General features: G+C 50.6%; 1 protein-coding gene across 1 annotated transcript in view; it reads left to right on the plus strand.

Moving 5' to 3' along the window:
- The window catches only part of emp2 (epithelial membrane protein 2), a 42,386-nt gene that overhangs the window by 23,492 nt on the left and 4,069 nt on the right, over positions 1-14,825 (plus strand). The gene's annotated exons all lie outside the window — the stretch shown is intronic.

Raw genomic sequence — 14,825 nt, forward strand, 5'->3', positions numbered from 1 at the left:
GTGTGTGTGTGTGTGTGTATCGTGTGTGTCTGTGTATCATGTGTGCATCGTGTGTGTGTGTGTATCCTGTGTGTATTTTGTGTGTGTATCGTGTGCATCGTGTGTGTGTGTGTGTGTGTGTGTTGTGTGTGTATCCTATGTGTATTGTGTGTGTGTGTGTGTGTATCGTGTGTGTCTTTGTATCGTGTGTGCATCGTGTGTGTGTGTGTGTATCCTGTGTGTATTTTGTGTGTGTATCGTGTGCATCGTGTGTGTGTGTGTGTGTATCGTGTGCGTGTGTGTATCATGTGTGCCTCGTGTGTGTGTGTGTGTCTTGTGTGTATCCTGTGTGTATTGTGTGTGTGTGTGCGTGTGTGTGACGTCACACAAATGTGAGCCGTCAGCATGGTTTGCCGTTGGAGCGTCAGATGTGTGTGCGGACGTGGCCGTGCGGCTGTGTGAGTGGAAACGGGAGAACCCGGCATGGAAACTTCCGGCATGGAAACTTCCGACTTCCGGCATGGAAACTTCCGGCATGGAAACTTCCGGCATGGAAACTTCCGGGTCTGGCCAGACGTTTGGTCTTCCGTCTCTCCAGCATCTCACCGTCGGCCTTCGCCGGCACATTTACCTTTCCTCCTGTCAGATGAGGCCGGCGCGTGAAAGGGCACCCGGGGACATCCCGGGGACATCCCGGGGAGATCCTGGGGACATCCCGGGGGAAACCCAGGAAGCTGGCCGTGTTAGCGTAGCACCGTAGCACCGCTTCATCCCGAACATGAGACAGCTGATGAAGCACACGACCTGCCTCGCAGGACTTCTCCTCTTCCTCGGCATGCTGGACTCACTCAAACCTGTTGAACTGAAACTCGTCCCGTGCCAGATTATAAGGTGCAGAGCAGACCACGGACCACCACTAGAGTCTCCACCCACTGGTCCCCTGGACTACCTGCTTAGGAGGTGCAGGACTACCTGGCTAGGAGGTGTAGTACTACCTGCTTAGGAGATGCAGTACTACCTGGCTAGGAGGTGTAGTACTACCTGCTTAGGAGATGCAGTACTACCTGGTTAGGAGATGTAGTACTACCTGTTTAGTAGATGTAGTACTACCTGGTTAGGAGATGCAGCACTACCTGGTTAGGAGGTGTAGTACTACCTGCTTAGTAGATGTAGTACTACCTGGTTAGGAGATGCAGTACTAACTGGTTAGGAGATGCAGTACTACCTGGTTAGGAGATGTAGTACTACCTGGTTAGGAGATGTACTACCTGCTTAGGAGGTGTACTACCTGGTTAGGAGGTGTACTACCTGATTAGGAGATGTAGTACTACCTGGTTAGGAGGGTACTACCTGGTTAGGAGGGTACTACCTAGCTAGGAGGTGTACTACCTGGCTAGGAGGTGTACTACCTGGTTAGGAGGGTACTACCTGGTTAGGAGGTGTACTACCTGGCTAGGAGGTGTACTACCTGGTTAGGAGATGTAGTACTACCTGGCTAGGAGGTGTACTACCTGGTTAGGAGATGTAGTACTACCTGGTTAGGAGGTGTACTACCTGGCTAGGAGGGTACTACCTGGCTAGGAGGTGTACTACCTGGTTAGGAGATGTAGTACTACCTGGCTAGGAGGTGTACTACCTGGTTAGGAGATGTAGTACTACCTGGCGAGGAGGTGTAGTACCTGGTTAGGAGATGTAGTACTACCTGGCTAGGAGATGTAGTACTACCTGGTTAGGAGATGTAGTACTACCTGGTTAGGAGGTGTACTACCTGGTTAGGAGATGTAGTACTACCTGGTTAGGAGATGTAGTACCTGGTTAGGAGGTGTCCTACCTGGTTAGGAGGTGTACTACCTGGTTAGGAGGTGTTCTACCTGGTTAGGAGGTGTACTACCTGGTTTGGAGATGTACTACCTGGTTAGGAGGTGTACTACCTGGTTATGAGGTGTACTACCTGGTTAGGAGATGTACTACCTGGTTAGGAGATGTATTACCTGGTTAGGAGGTGTACTGCCTGGTTAGGAGGTGTAGTACTACCTGGTTAGGAGGTGTACTACCTGGTTAGGAGGTGTACTACCTGGTTAGGAGGGTACTACCTGGCTAGGAGGTGTAGTACTCCCTGGTTAGGAGGTGTACTACCTGGCTAGGAGGTGTAGTACTACCTGGTTAGGAGATGTACTACCTGGTTAGGAGGTGTAGTACTACCTGGTTAGGAGGGTACTACCTGGATAGGAGGTGTAGTACTACCTGGTTAGGAGGTGTAGTACTACCTGGTTAGGAGATGTAGTACTACCTGGTTAGGAGATGCAGTACTACCTGGTTAGGAGATGCAGAGCACCAGACATGTTGTGTGTTCAGCCTGTCTGACACACCACACCCACAACACATGCTGCCCTGCAGGTGTCATCACTGGAACCAATACAGAAATATAATAAAACAGATAGAAAAATAAGACCTGATGGGATGAGTGTGAGTGACAGACAGCTGGGTGATGATGGTCAGTAGGTGATGAAGAGTGTGAGTGACAGACAGCTGGGTGATGATGGTCAGTAGGTGATGAAGAGTGTGAGTGACAGACAGCTGGGTGATGATGGTCAGTAGGTGATGAAGAGTGTGAGTGATCGACAGCTCGGGTGATGATGGATCAGTAGGTGATGAAGAGTGTGAGCGACAGACAGCTGGGTGATGATGGACAGTAGGTGATGAAGAGTGTGAGTGACAGACAGCTCAGGTGATGATGGTCAGTAGGTGATGAAGAGTGTGAGTGACAGTCAGCTGGATGATGATGATCAGTAGGTGATGAAGAGTGTGAGTGACAGACAGCTCGGGTGATGATGGATCAGTAGGTGATGAAGAGTGTGAGTGACAGACAGCTGGGTGATGATGGTCAGTAGGTGATGAAGAGTGTGAGTGACAGACAGCTGGGTGATGATGGTCAGTAGGTGATGAAGAGTGTGAGTGACAGACAGCTGGGTGATGATGGTCAGTAGGTGATGAAGAGTGGCCTAGTGTGACCAATGCAATGTTACATTTTATGTTGTCTGACACATCACAGCTGCCATGTAAGGCTGGAGATGTCCTTTTGTGTGTGTTTGTGTGTGTATTTGTGTGTATGTGTTTGTGTGTATGTGTGTGTATTTGTGAGTGTATGTGTGTATGAGTGTATTTGTGTGTATGTGTGTATGTGTGTGTATTTGTGAGTGTATGTGTGTATGAGTGTATTTGTGTGTATGTGTGTATGTGTGTGTATTTGTGAGTGTATGTGTGTATGATTGTATTTGTGTGTTTGTGTGTATGTGTGTGTATTTCCCTTTGTTTTAATACTTGCTTTTAATGCTTCTTTGTGTGCAGGCAGATATACTATGTATGTATATGTATGTATCTATATGTGTGTGTGTGTGTATGTATGTATCTGTGTGTGTGTGTGTATGTACGTATGTATGTGTGTGTATATGTATGTATCTATGTCTGTGTATGTATGTATCTATGTGTGTGTATGTATGTGTGTGTGTATATGTATGTATCTATGTGTGTGTATGTATGTGTGTGTGTATGTATCTATGTGTGTGTATGTATGTGTGTGTGTATATGTATGTATCTATGTGTGTGTATGTATGTATGTATGTGTGTGTGTGTGTGCGCATCTATGTGTGTGCGTGTGTGTGTGTGTGTGTTGTGTTTTGCAGCTGTTGTCACATGTCAGCAGTAAATATCAAGGATTTCACACTTCACTATCACACCTTCTGCAACAGCCCCCATGGGCATGTTAGCGCTACCACTGCTGGAAAGGAGACAGGCGGACAGACAGGCAGGCAGGCAGGCAGACAGACAGACAGACAGACAGACAGACAGACAGGCAGGCAGACAGACAGGCAGGCAGACAGACAGGCAGGCAGACAGACAGGCAGACAGACAGACAGGCAGACAGACAGACAGGCAGGAAACAGAGAGAGAATTTTTTTGAATTGTAAAACAAGTCTAACAAAACAAGTATCAAAAACAGACTTGAAATCTTTTTAAGACAGAGACAGATAGAGAGAGAGAGAGAGAGAGAGAGAGACAGACAGACAGACAGACAGAGACAGATAGAGAGAGAGAGAGAGACAGACAGAGACAGATAGAGAGAGAGAGAGAGAGAGAGAGAGAGAGAGAGAGAGAGGAGAGAGAGAGAGAGAGAGAGAGAGAGAGAGAGAGAGAGAGAGAGAGAGACAGAGACAGAGAGAGAGAGAGAGAGAGAGACAGACAGAGACAGATAGAGAGAGAGAGAGAGAGAGAGAGAGAGAGACAGATAGAGAGACGGAGACAGATAGAGAGAGAGAGACAGATAGAGAGAGAGAGAGATTTGATATTTAAAAGCATTTATTAACAAAACTGAAAGAAATCCAAACATTTTTTCCGTGACAAAAAATTATTGTACAGCATGAGAGAGAGCCGGGGGGGGCAGAGAGAGAGAGAGAGAGAGAGAGAGAGAGAGAGAGAGAGAGAGAGATGAGAGAGGAGAGAGGAGAGAGAGAGAGAGAGAGAGGCAGTGGAGAAAGAGGAGAAAAAGAGGAGGAGGAGAGAGAGACGGGAGAGAGAAAGGAAAAAAATGAGAGGTGCCACAAAAGGGAGAAGTTGAGAGAAACAAAAAGGCAAGAGGTAGAGAGAGAGGACAGAGAGAGAAAGAAAGAGAGGACAGAGAGAGAGAGAGAGAGGGGGCGAAAAAGAGAGGACAGAGAGAAAGAGAGGGAGAAAAAGAGAGGTGGAGAGAGAGGACAGAGAGAGAGGAGAGAGAGAGGAGAGAGAGAGGTGGAGAGAGAGAGAGGACAGAGAGAGAGGGAGGAGAGAGAGGTGGAGAGAGAGAGGAGAGAGAGGTGGAGAGAGGGAGGAGAGAGAGAGGAGAGAGAGAAAGGAAAGAGAGAGGTGAAAAGACACGAAAAGGACGAGAGAAAAGGGCGAAACAGAAAACGAGAGCATCGTCACCACGAACAAGAATTCTGACGGCACTGAGGACGCCTCATAACACATCATCACACACACACACACACACACACACACACACACACACACACACACACACACACACACACACACAGGGCATACAGTAACACATCCCTGTGTCTGTCACTGTTGTGTGTCTTCTGTGGACGGAACGTTCCTCACCCGCCTCACCCCTCCATTGGTCTGTTATAGACCAGGCTGAAGGGGTGTGTGTGTGTGTGTGTGTGTGTGTGTGTGTGTGTGTGTGTGTGTGTGTGTGTGTGTGTGTGTGTGTGTGTGTGTGTGTGTTCTGGCTCACGTTGTCTTTCTCTCCTCCTCTCTAACATGCCAGTGGGGTTCCCTTCTCTCCTCCTCCTCCTCCTCCTCCTCCTCCTCCTCCTCCTCCGTCCCTCCTCCGTCCCTGCCCTCTTCTCAATGAGACAGGGAGGCTAATGCAGCCAGAATGAGACCCAGCTGTGTGTGTGTGTGTGTGTGTGTGTGTGTGTGTGTGTGTGTGTGTGTGTGTGTGTGTGTGTGTGTGTGTGTGTGTGTGTATCTAGTCAGTTGTTTAGCTGGCTGAAGTATGCTACTGTGTACTTTGAGGTCTGGTAGGACACAGTTGTAGAGTAGATGACGGTGCCCCCTAGCGAGCGTGTACTGTAGTGCGTTCACCACGTGGTTCAGGGGAATCAGACCCGCCTCCTTACCTGCGCCACACCTCTTCCTCCTCTTTCCTTTCACTCCTCGCTGTCATGTGACGCACCGCGCTGCTGGCCCTCCTCGGATCTGATTGGTCACCTCAGGCGCCACCCCAGTAATACCGTCCCCGGTGCTGGGAGTGGGCCGGTACTGACCGGTACGCAGTGGTTAGATAATGAAATCCGGGCTGGATAACTCCAGTTAAACATTTCTAACTCCTGATAAATGATCCTACGTGTTGATTCTTGAGGAGCTTCCTTGTTTGCAGCGGTGATGGACGGGTTGATGGACAAGATCAGGCAGGAGTCTCCGCGGACGATGATGTTTGCGGGTGACATTGTGATCTGTAGCGAGAGTAGGGTGCAGGTGGAGGAGAGCCTGGAGAGGTGGAGGTATGCACCGGAGAGAAGAGGAATGACAGTCAGGAGGAGCAAGAGGGAGTACCTATGTGTGAATGAGAGGGAGGACGGTGGAATGGTGAGGATGCAAGGAGTGGAGGTGATGAAGGTGGATGAGTTTAAATACTTGGGGTCAACTGTCCAAAGTAACGGAGAGTGCAGAAGAGAGTGCAGGCAGGGTGGAGTGGGTGGAGGAGAGTGTCAGGAGTGATTTGCTACAGAAGGGTACCAGCAAGAGTTAAAGGGAAGGTTTACAAGATGGTTGTGAGACCAGCTATGTTGTATGGTTTGGAGACAGTGGCACTGATGAAAAGACAGGAGGTGGAGGTGGAGGTGGCAGAGATGAAGATGATAAGATTTTCACTGGGAGTGATGAAGAAGGACAGGATTAGGGACGAGTGTATTAGAGGGACAGCTCAGGTTGGACGGTTTGGGGACAAAGCAAGAGAGGCAAGATGGAGATGGTTTGGACATGGGTGGAGGAGAGATGCTGGGTATACTGGGAGAAGGATGCTGAATATGGAGCTGCCAGGGAAGAGGAGAAGAGGAAGGCCAAAGAGGAGGTTTATGGATGTGGCGAGGGAGGACGCGCAGGTGGCTGGTGTGACAGAGGAAGATGCAGAGGACAGGAAGAGATGGAGATGGATGATCCGCTGTGGCGCCCCCTAATGGAAGCAGCCGAAAATAGTAGTGGTAGTAGATTTAGTTGTTGGTGAGTGAGTGGTTCTTGAAACAAGTCTGTCATATTTCGGAGTTTTAAGACCGTCAGACTTGTTCAGACGTATCGTCTTTGCGGAGTTGCACGTTCCTCTGCGACTCCTCTCTAGCTAGGCCATCTCTGAAGTGTCTGAAGCTCAGTGGAAAGAAAAGAAGACGTTGTTTGAAACCCGGTCCTGAGCTGTATCCCGTACGTCTCGGTAATGAAGGGCAATTAAGTTCAAATCAGAGGAACCCTCGCAGCATTTTGTTGGAAGGAGGTCGACTGTTCACTTCCACAACTCAACCCCGTGTCATGAATCATGAAGTTTACCGCCTTCTTTGGATGGCTTCTCGCTCACACGCGCACACACACACACACACACACATACACACTCACACACGCGCACACACACACAGACCGCTTCCTGTAGGCGGGGGTGGGGCTGTTTTTATTGCCACTCCGTTTTGGCAGAGGCCTAATTCTTGCCGTCTATCGCCGTGTGATTGTGTGTTTGTGTGTCTGCACGCATAACCAGTGTTTGTGTGTTTGTCTACTGAACTGAAGAACTAGTAGGTGTGTGTGTGTGTGTGTGTGTGTGCGTGTGCACGTGACTCTGCACGTGTTCATCTGCATCCTCTGAAACGTGAAGTCAAACAGCCAGTGGCACGAAATGGCGAGAAATGAGACGGGGCAAAAAGAAATCACGCGAAGTAGCGTTTCGAAATGTCCCCCCGTGTCAGCACGCTTCACACAGGAGTCTTCAGCTGGATAAAATAGCAGTTCAGTTTTTCACCGCTCAAGCGTGACTGTGTCAGAGAGACGGCGAACTCTGGTAGCAATGACAAAGTTAAACAATGAGACGGACGTCACAACCTGCAACGAAACTGACTTCCTCGGTGCGTTGGGTCATTTTTCTGCCGCTTCCTCTTCCAGACACACAATCATCTGAAATAGAGACAGCAACAAATGCAAACAGTGACAACCGAAAATGTGGGAATCCGTCCATCCGTTATCCACACCGCTTGTCCTGCTCTCTCTGGAGCCTATCCCAGCAGTCACTGGGCGCTGTTGTGCTCTACGCATACGCCAGTAGGTGGCAATAACACCGGTGCCACCTACTGGCGTATGCGTAGAACACAACAGGCGGCAGGCAGGGAGACACCCTGGACAGGCCGCCAGTCCGTGATGGGGCCGACACACACACACACATAGGGACAATTTAGTAGGGCCGAGTCACCTGACCTACATGTCTTTGGGCTGTGGGAGGAAACCCAGGCAGACACGGGGAGAACATGCAAACTCCACACAGAGGACGACCCCCAAGGTTGGACAACCCCAGGGTTCGAATCCCCGGACCTTCTTGCTGTGAGGCGACCGCGCTAACCACTGTGCCACCGTGCCGCCAAAACGTGGGAATGTCCTCACTAAAAGCACCTAACTCGTGAAATGCTCCATTATCGACTGACCGCTACAAAAACAGAAACACGCACGAAGAGAAACTCTCCTGTTTGCGTGCTCACAGACACACGGTGTTCACCGACTGACTGATGGACCCTCTTCTCAAACACGGCCGACGTGCTGCTGCCTCACGTTTGAGACGTTTGGCCTGATGCAGCAGCAAACAAGTTCCTACCCAGACAGGAAGAAGGACTGAAACATGATGACGATGTGGCGGTGCTTCTGTTGGACCGCTAACCTACTAATGCTACAACCAGTATGACTGTACAACCGTGTTCCCATATAGTGTGATGTAGTTTGTAAGATGTTAGACTGTCTGTGTTAGCTTTGGTCCCAGGATCCATGTTTACAAGGGTGGGGACTGTTTGCTGCTGAGCTGACGGCACACCAGCCACAATGGCTGCTACACCTGGTTTGTAGTCCTGCTACACCTGGTTTGTAGTCCTCACTATCAGAGGGAAGAACAGATCGGGGAAATTACAGATTTCAGTTTTAAGACTGCAGAAAACTCAGGGGCCAGCCGGGAATCGCTGCAGCCGGGACGCGAACCCGGGTCTGCACGTACCAGTCAACTAAAGGGTCCGACCCGTTAGCCAAGGGCTAGCGAGTCTAGTCATCTGTGGTCGTTACACTACCCCCCCTCCTTGGGGAGCATAGCAACTCCCTCACGCCTCTGGGCGCACGCGCTTCCGATGGCCCCAGGTCTCACCATCCCACCACGGCCACAATCTGAGGGGAAGCCTGGCCTCAGTGGCTAAAATGTCGGAGGCAGACTCACAACTGTTTCACACATCTACACCCTGACAACTCTAAAGCTTCTGCTTAAATACTCCCCGGGGTCAATCAGCAGCACCTGAGTTTTAGGCTGCACCACTGTGGCAAGGGAAGTCAACCCCTGATAACAACGGAGATGATGATGATGATGATGATGATGATGGGACAAATGGTTGTGTTCTCACCCAATTTGTCACAAAGGTGTTCATGATGCTTTTCAAACCTGCGAGCATCTTCACAGTCTCATGAACATCGGTGTTGTTCCCAGACCGACTCACCTGGCAGCCGGGAGACAGTTGGCCACATCCCTCTCTGGATGTTGTGGCGCCTCAACGGGGCAACATTCCATCACCACGCCGGCACACGTAGTGCGCGGGAAACTATTTAAAGAGCGTACTACGGAATGTGACATTAACCCCTCACCGCACCCCCATCCAACCCCTCCCCACCAGCCACAGGCCAGAAAGGAATCTAAATCAAGCCAAAAACGGAACCTGCCTCCACCCACCACCACAGACACCCCCCCCCTCCAACACCACCACCCCCGGCTAATACCCCATACACACCTTCTAACACCAAGCGAACAGATGAGTCGGTTTTCTGTAATGCAACTCGACCACACCGGCACCAAAGGGGAAGTATTGCGCCGTAGGAGCCACGGTGTGTTTGATGCAGTGACAGACGTCCTCTTTCATTTGGTGCACACTGGACGTAGGTTTAACCCACTCATCTGAATCTGTAGCTTAATTTTGTGAGTTTAACTTTCCTCGTGTGGCGTGCCTTCATGATTGTGCTATCTGTGCTCCCCGGCTGGTATGCGGAAGGGTTTTGAGAGGCACTTTCACGCATACGTTCCCTCACATAAACGGACTAAATTGCAGGCAATTTTCTGGTCAGAGGCCGCAGCTTCTGCTGTTCACACAAGCCTCGGCGTTATTTTAACCCCGCTGGAACTAGGCACACACCGCCGCCGCCAACACTGCAGGATTCCTCTGTTGCCGTCTCCCGGAAGTGACGTCCCAGTCCCGGGACAGCGTCACTGGAGTGTTTGATCAAGACTTACCGGTATATATTTTATTATTTTCACTGAATTAGTGTTGTTCGTCCGTCGCAGCGACGAGGAGCGTCGGTCATCCTGTGATGGATGACTGATGACTTGCGCGACGATTAAAGCGAGGAAGAGTTGCGCATCATTAAGCCCGCTCTCTCGCGCGAGACCACCTGCTACCAGCGGCGAGACTAAGCTTTAAATTAGCAGCTATAATTGGTTAATTGAATGATGGGGTTACAGTATCCCACAGGAGGACGTGCACGGCCCCAATCTGGTCCTCTGGTAGTGAGGGGAACGTCTTTGCGGCCTCCCGATTTAAGACGCTCGGTTCAACGCTGCCAACGAATCTGTTCATGTGCTTTAAGGTCAGGAGGTCCTTTATCTCAGGATCCGTCCAATTTAACGTTTTTGACAAACCGCTTGTGAGGAAATGTTCGTTTTTCCAATAGAATCGCGCTACAGGCTTTAAACGCTTCAGCTGGTTTGGGACGATCCCGTCACCTCCTGAGAAATTCGTGGTCGGTCCAAACACCTCGACCAAAGAGCGCCGTGCGTCAGCTAGGATCCTGCCGCTGCGCAGGATCCTAGCTGATTCCCTGTCATGTCAGTACGTGCCCCCTTGTTCGCGCTTATGACCCCATGACGGCAGAAAGAAAACAAATTCACCTTAAAGGCTGCACGTGTGGAGTAACTAAGGTGTACTCGACCCCGCGAGCGGGTTAGCTGCGGAGCGCGCGCTGCTGCTAACCGTGCAATGGGAGGGTTGTGCGCATGGCACGCATAGGACGCCGTGGAAAATAATTCTATAAATTCATTTCTGGTTTCTCCCAATTTAGGGGCCAATCGATCCCTATTTTAGTTCAAACACCCACCCTCGTACTGCGTGCGTTCGCCAACTGCATCTTTCCGGCCGGCAGTCTCGAAGGAGACTGCCCCCTCAATTTCGTGACAAGGCGCCTCTAGGCCGAACCACTGCTCCCCCCCCCACACGTGACGAACACAAGCCGACTCCGCCCCCCTCCCGAAGACAGCGTTGCCAATTACTGCTGCTTCATCGAGTCCGGCCATAGTCGGATCTGACGAGACCGGGGCGCGAACCCCCGTCCCCAGTTGGCAACTGCATCGACACGAAGCCGATGCTTAGACCGCTACACCGCCGCGGACCTGCAAAATGGAAAATGGAAAATGATTTTAGTAAAGAATTATGATTGAAGTTTTCAGTTTAGTTTACACCTTTGTTCAGAGCAATAAAACAACACAGTTTACAAAGTGAACAGTTCCTTCTGGACGCGTATTGATTCGTGCGTTACACTCCTCGTGGCTCAGTGTAGCCAAACATACTGCGCACGATGGTCAATGTGTTATAAATATGGAAGTATGAAAACATATGCATTGATAACTTATGACGTGGATCTATGTGGCATCCATCGTTTGGTCGCTCTGCTTTTTTTGCTCCGCTGCGGAGCACCTTGGGTTGCGTTTGTGCCTCGCCAGTAAATTATTTTCACCATGGTTTCCGCTGATGATCATGGTAGTCTGCAGGCCCCTAATTCTACACCGAGTGCGGAAGGAGGTACTGTGAAAAACGCCTCGCTCCGGGGATGTGGCCTCGCGGTCGCCAGCGTCCCTGAATGCTTGCGTTGTGGAGTTATCTTTGGAGAAAGGGGCGCGCCAGAATGACCAGGCTTCACGTTTCAAGCCTCGCAAGGGGGGGAGGGCAGACTACTACAGGTGGGCTCCGCGGATTTCCTGAGCCATATACACAGTCGACTTCTCTCACGTCTCGGTCCAGACCAAAGCTTTCCATCACTGGAGCGGAAACAGCACGCTCCCACATACTGCACCACGTGTGCGCGCGCTCGCATGCGCGCGCGCACGTTTGACGCTATACTATAATAAATATTTCTCGGGCTGTATCATTATCGCGGTATTTTCCTCAGATGTTTCCGAAACGCTTTGGTAAATTGCTTGCAGATGTGACAGTTCGGGGCACCATGAGAATTCCTATACAGCTATTTCCTCCCCTCAAAGCCGAGGCCGGTTCCCCGTCTCTACTTATGTCTGCATGATGAGGGGATGAGGGAATGAAGGCCTGGGATGAATGTGCTGACAGAGTCGAGGTGGTTGGACTCGGGACTCCATTTTGAATGCTAGCTTGATAATCAGCGGCGTCGTAGTTGGGAGGGGGACGGGGGCCTCGGGAAGCCTGGAATTAAACGTTTGTTTTGGTTTGCAGTTTTTTATTTCTAACTAATTAGTGTCATAACTTCAGTTGAAATTGGCTCAGTGCACCAGTTGAGGGACTTAAAGAAAATAGTGGAGGCTCTCTGAGACCCCTCTCACCCCTCTCTGAGGTCCCTCTCACCCCTCTCTGAGACCCTTCTCACCCCTCTCTGAGGTCCCTCTCACCCCTCTCTGATGCCCCTCTCTGAGACCCCTCTCACCCCTCTCTGAGGTCCCTCTCACCCCTCTCTGATGCCCCTCTCTGAGACCCCTCTCACCCCTCTCTGAGACCCCTCTCACCCCTTTCTGAGGTCCCTCTCACCCCTCTCACCCCTCTCACCCTTCTCTGATGCCCCTCTCACCCCTCTCTGAGGTCCATCTCACCCCTCTCTGATGCCCCTCTCACCCCTCTCTGAGACCCCTCTCACCCCTCTCTGATGCCCCTCTCACCCCTCTCTGAGACCCCTCTCACCCCTCTCTGATGCCCCTCTCACCCCTCTCTGATGCCCCTCTCACCCCTCTCTGATGCCCCTCTCACCCCTCTCTGATGCCCCTCTCAGCCCTCTCTGAGGTCCCTCTCACCCCTCTCTGATGCCCCTCTCACCCCTCTCTGAGGTCCCTCTCACCCCTCTCTGAGGTCCCTCTCACCCCTCTCTGAGATCCCTCTCACCCCTCTCTGAGACCCTTCTCACCCCTCTCTGAGATCCCTCTCACCCCTCTCTGAGGTCTCTCTCACCCCTCTCTGATGCCCCTCTCACCCCTCTCTGAGGTCCCTCTCACCCCTTACAAAAGCTGCAAAATAGTTTAATCCGCCCCTCACGAGCATCTCTCAATGCAGCTCATCTAGTCCTGTCACGAGTGACTGCTGATACAAGCACAGAGTCATTTGTTCAATCACTCACTGATTGATTGAATCACAGTACATTATTATTATAGTGATTGAATCACACTACATTAATCTATTTTAACCTAACTTAACTAAGTTAGCTTAACCTAACTTAGTTAAGTTAGGTTAGAGTAGATGAATGTACTGTGATTGTAAGTAATATGCAGTATGCTAGAACTCAAGTTATGTATAGGGCCCAGACTACACCCCTGTTAATAATACCTCACGCCCCTTTTCCACGTCACGGTACCGGCTCAACTCGACTCGCCCTTCTCCCGTTTTCCATTACTGGGAAGTGCCGGCATTTCGGTGACTGTTACCACTTTTCTGGTACCACCTTCGTCGAGGTTCCGAAAGCAAGAAAAAACAAACTGGAGCGGGGCCCAAAATCAACGCAGACCTCTGATTGGTCAGAGAAACGCGTCACCGCGTCATTTTGCGTCACCGCGTCATCAATGCGCGCATGGGACATCACCCGGCGACTTTAAATACCGGAGCGGAGTTATTTTAAAAAAAAAAAGTCATTTTGAAATTGAAAAAAATAAAACCGTCGCCATGACGACCAGCTACACTGACGGGGTACTGTTACGGTCATGGAAAACGACACAGACGCGAGTCGAGTCGAGTTGAGCCGGAACCATGTGGTGAAAAAGGGGCAAGAGATGAGCATAAAGTGTGTGGGTGTGTGTGTGTGTCACCCTGTTTACACTTGGCTTTAAAATGCGTTTTTGAGCGATCGGATCACAAGTGGACCGCGAGACACGTCGCCGTTTACACCCGTGTCTCTCGTGCGTCTCCAAACGCGTCCTGCTGACCACCAGATGTCGTTCCTCCGAAGAAGAGGAAGAAGATGTCGTTACTGACTACGTCACTTCCGCTACAAGGTCAACGGGCACTCGGTCAAAGCGCCTGAAAACGGGAGCTGATGTGTGAAGACGTTACAGCGCCAATACGCATGTGCGGACTGTTCCGGCTGTTGAGCCTGGCAGCACTGATCCCTCTGCCCAGATGGAGGTTAGGCGTCTCGTTCCACCTGTACTCCAACCACCTACACCAGGGGTCCCCAATAGGCGGCCCGCGGGCCACGTCCGGCCCGTGACGGGTTGATTTATGGTCCGCGAGAATTTTTGGAGAAATGCCAGAAGGAAGATTTTTTTTATTTCCCTACCAAAGAATTTTTTTTAAATTAATTTCTTAGTAAAAGTAAGACTAGTAATATATCGAAAAACAGATGAAAAATCTCTGTTTAAATTATAATACCTGCAACGTATCGACACCAAAACAAACTAACGAACAACATGCTGCTGGAGGTTGAGTGGCCCGTGGTTTTAAAAGTGGCCCGCTATGAAAAGTAATTGGGGACCCCTGACCTACACCCTCCTCTCTCTCTCGCTCTCCAGTTTTTCCGAAAGCTGGCGCGCTGTTACCAAGACAACCACCGCATCCTGCACTGATGACGTATTCCCTGTTACGTCCTTGTCGGGGACGCATCAGCGTTTACACTGCAAAAGTTATGTGGTCAGATGCGTCCCAGACCACCTCGGCAAGTGGTTTGAGTCCCCGGTTCACAAAACGTGTCGGCGGTGGTTTACGCTTGTGTTTAGCGCTGGCCACGTGTGATCCGATCGCAAGAAAAAGGGAAGAAAAAAAACGCATTTTAAAGCCGAGTGTAAACGGGGTGTCAGAAGTGGAAGCCAGAGA

Source organism: Lampris incognitus, chromosome 10, assembly GCF_029633865.1.
Source record: "Lampris incognitus isolate fLamInc1 chromosome 10, fLamInc1.hap2, whole genome shotgun sequence".
Classification (NCBI taxonomy): Eukaryota; Metazoa; Chordata; class Actinopteri; order Lampriformes; family Lampridae; genus Lampris; species Lampris incognitus.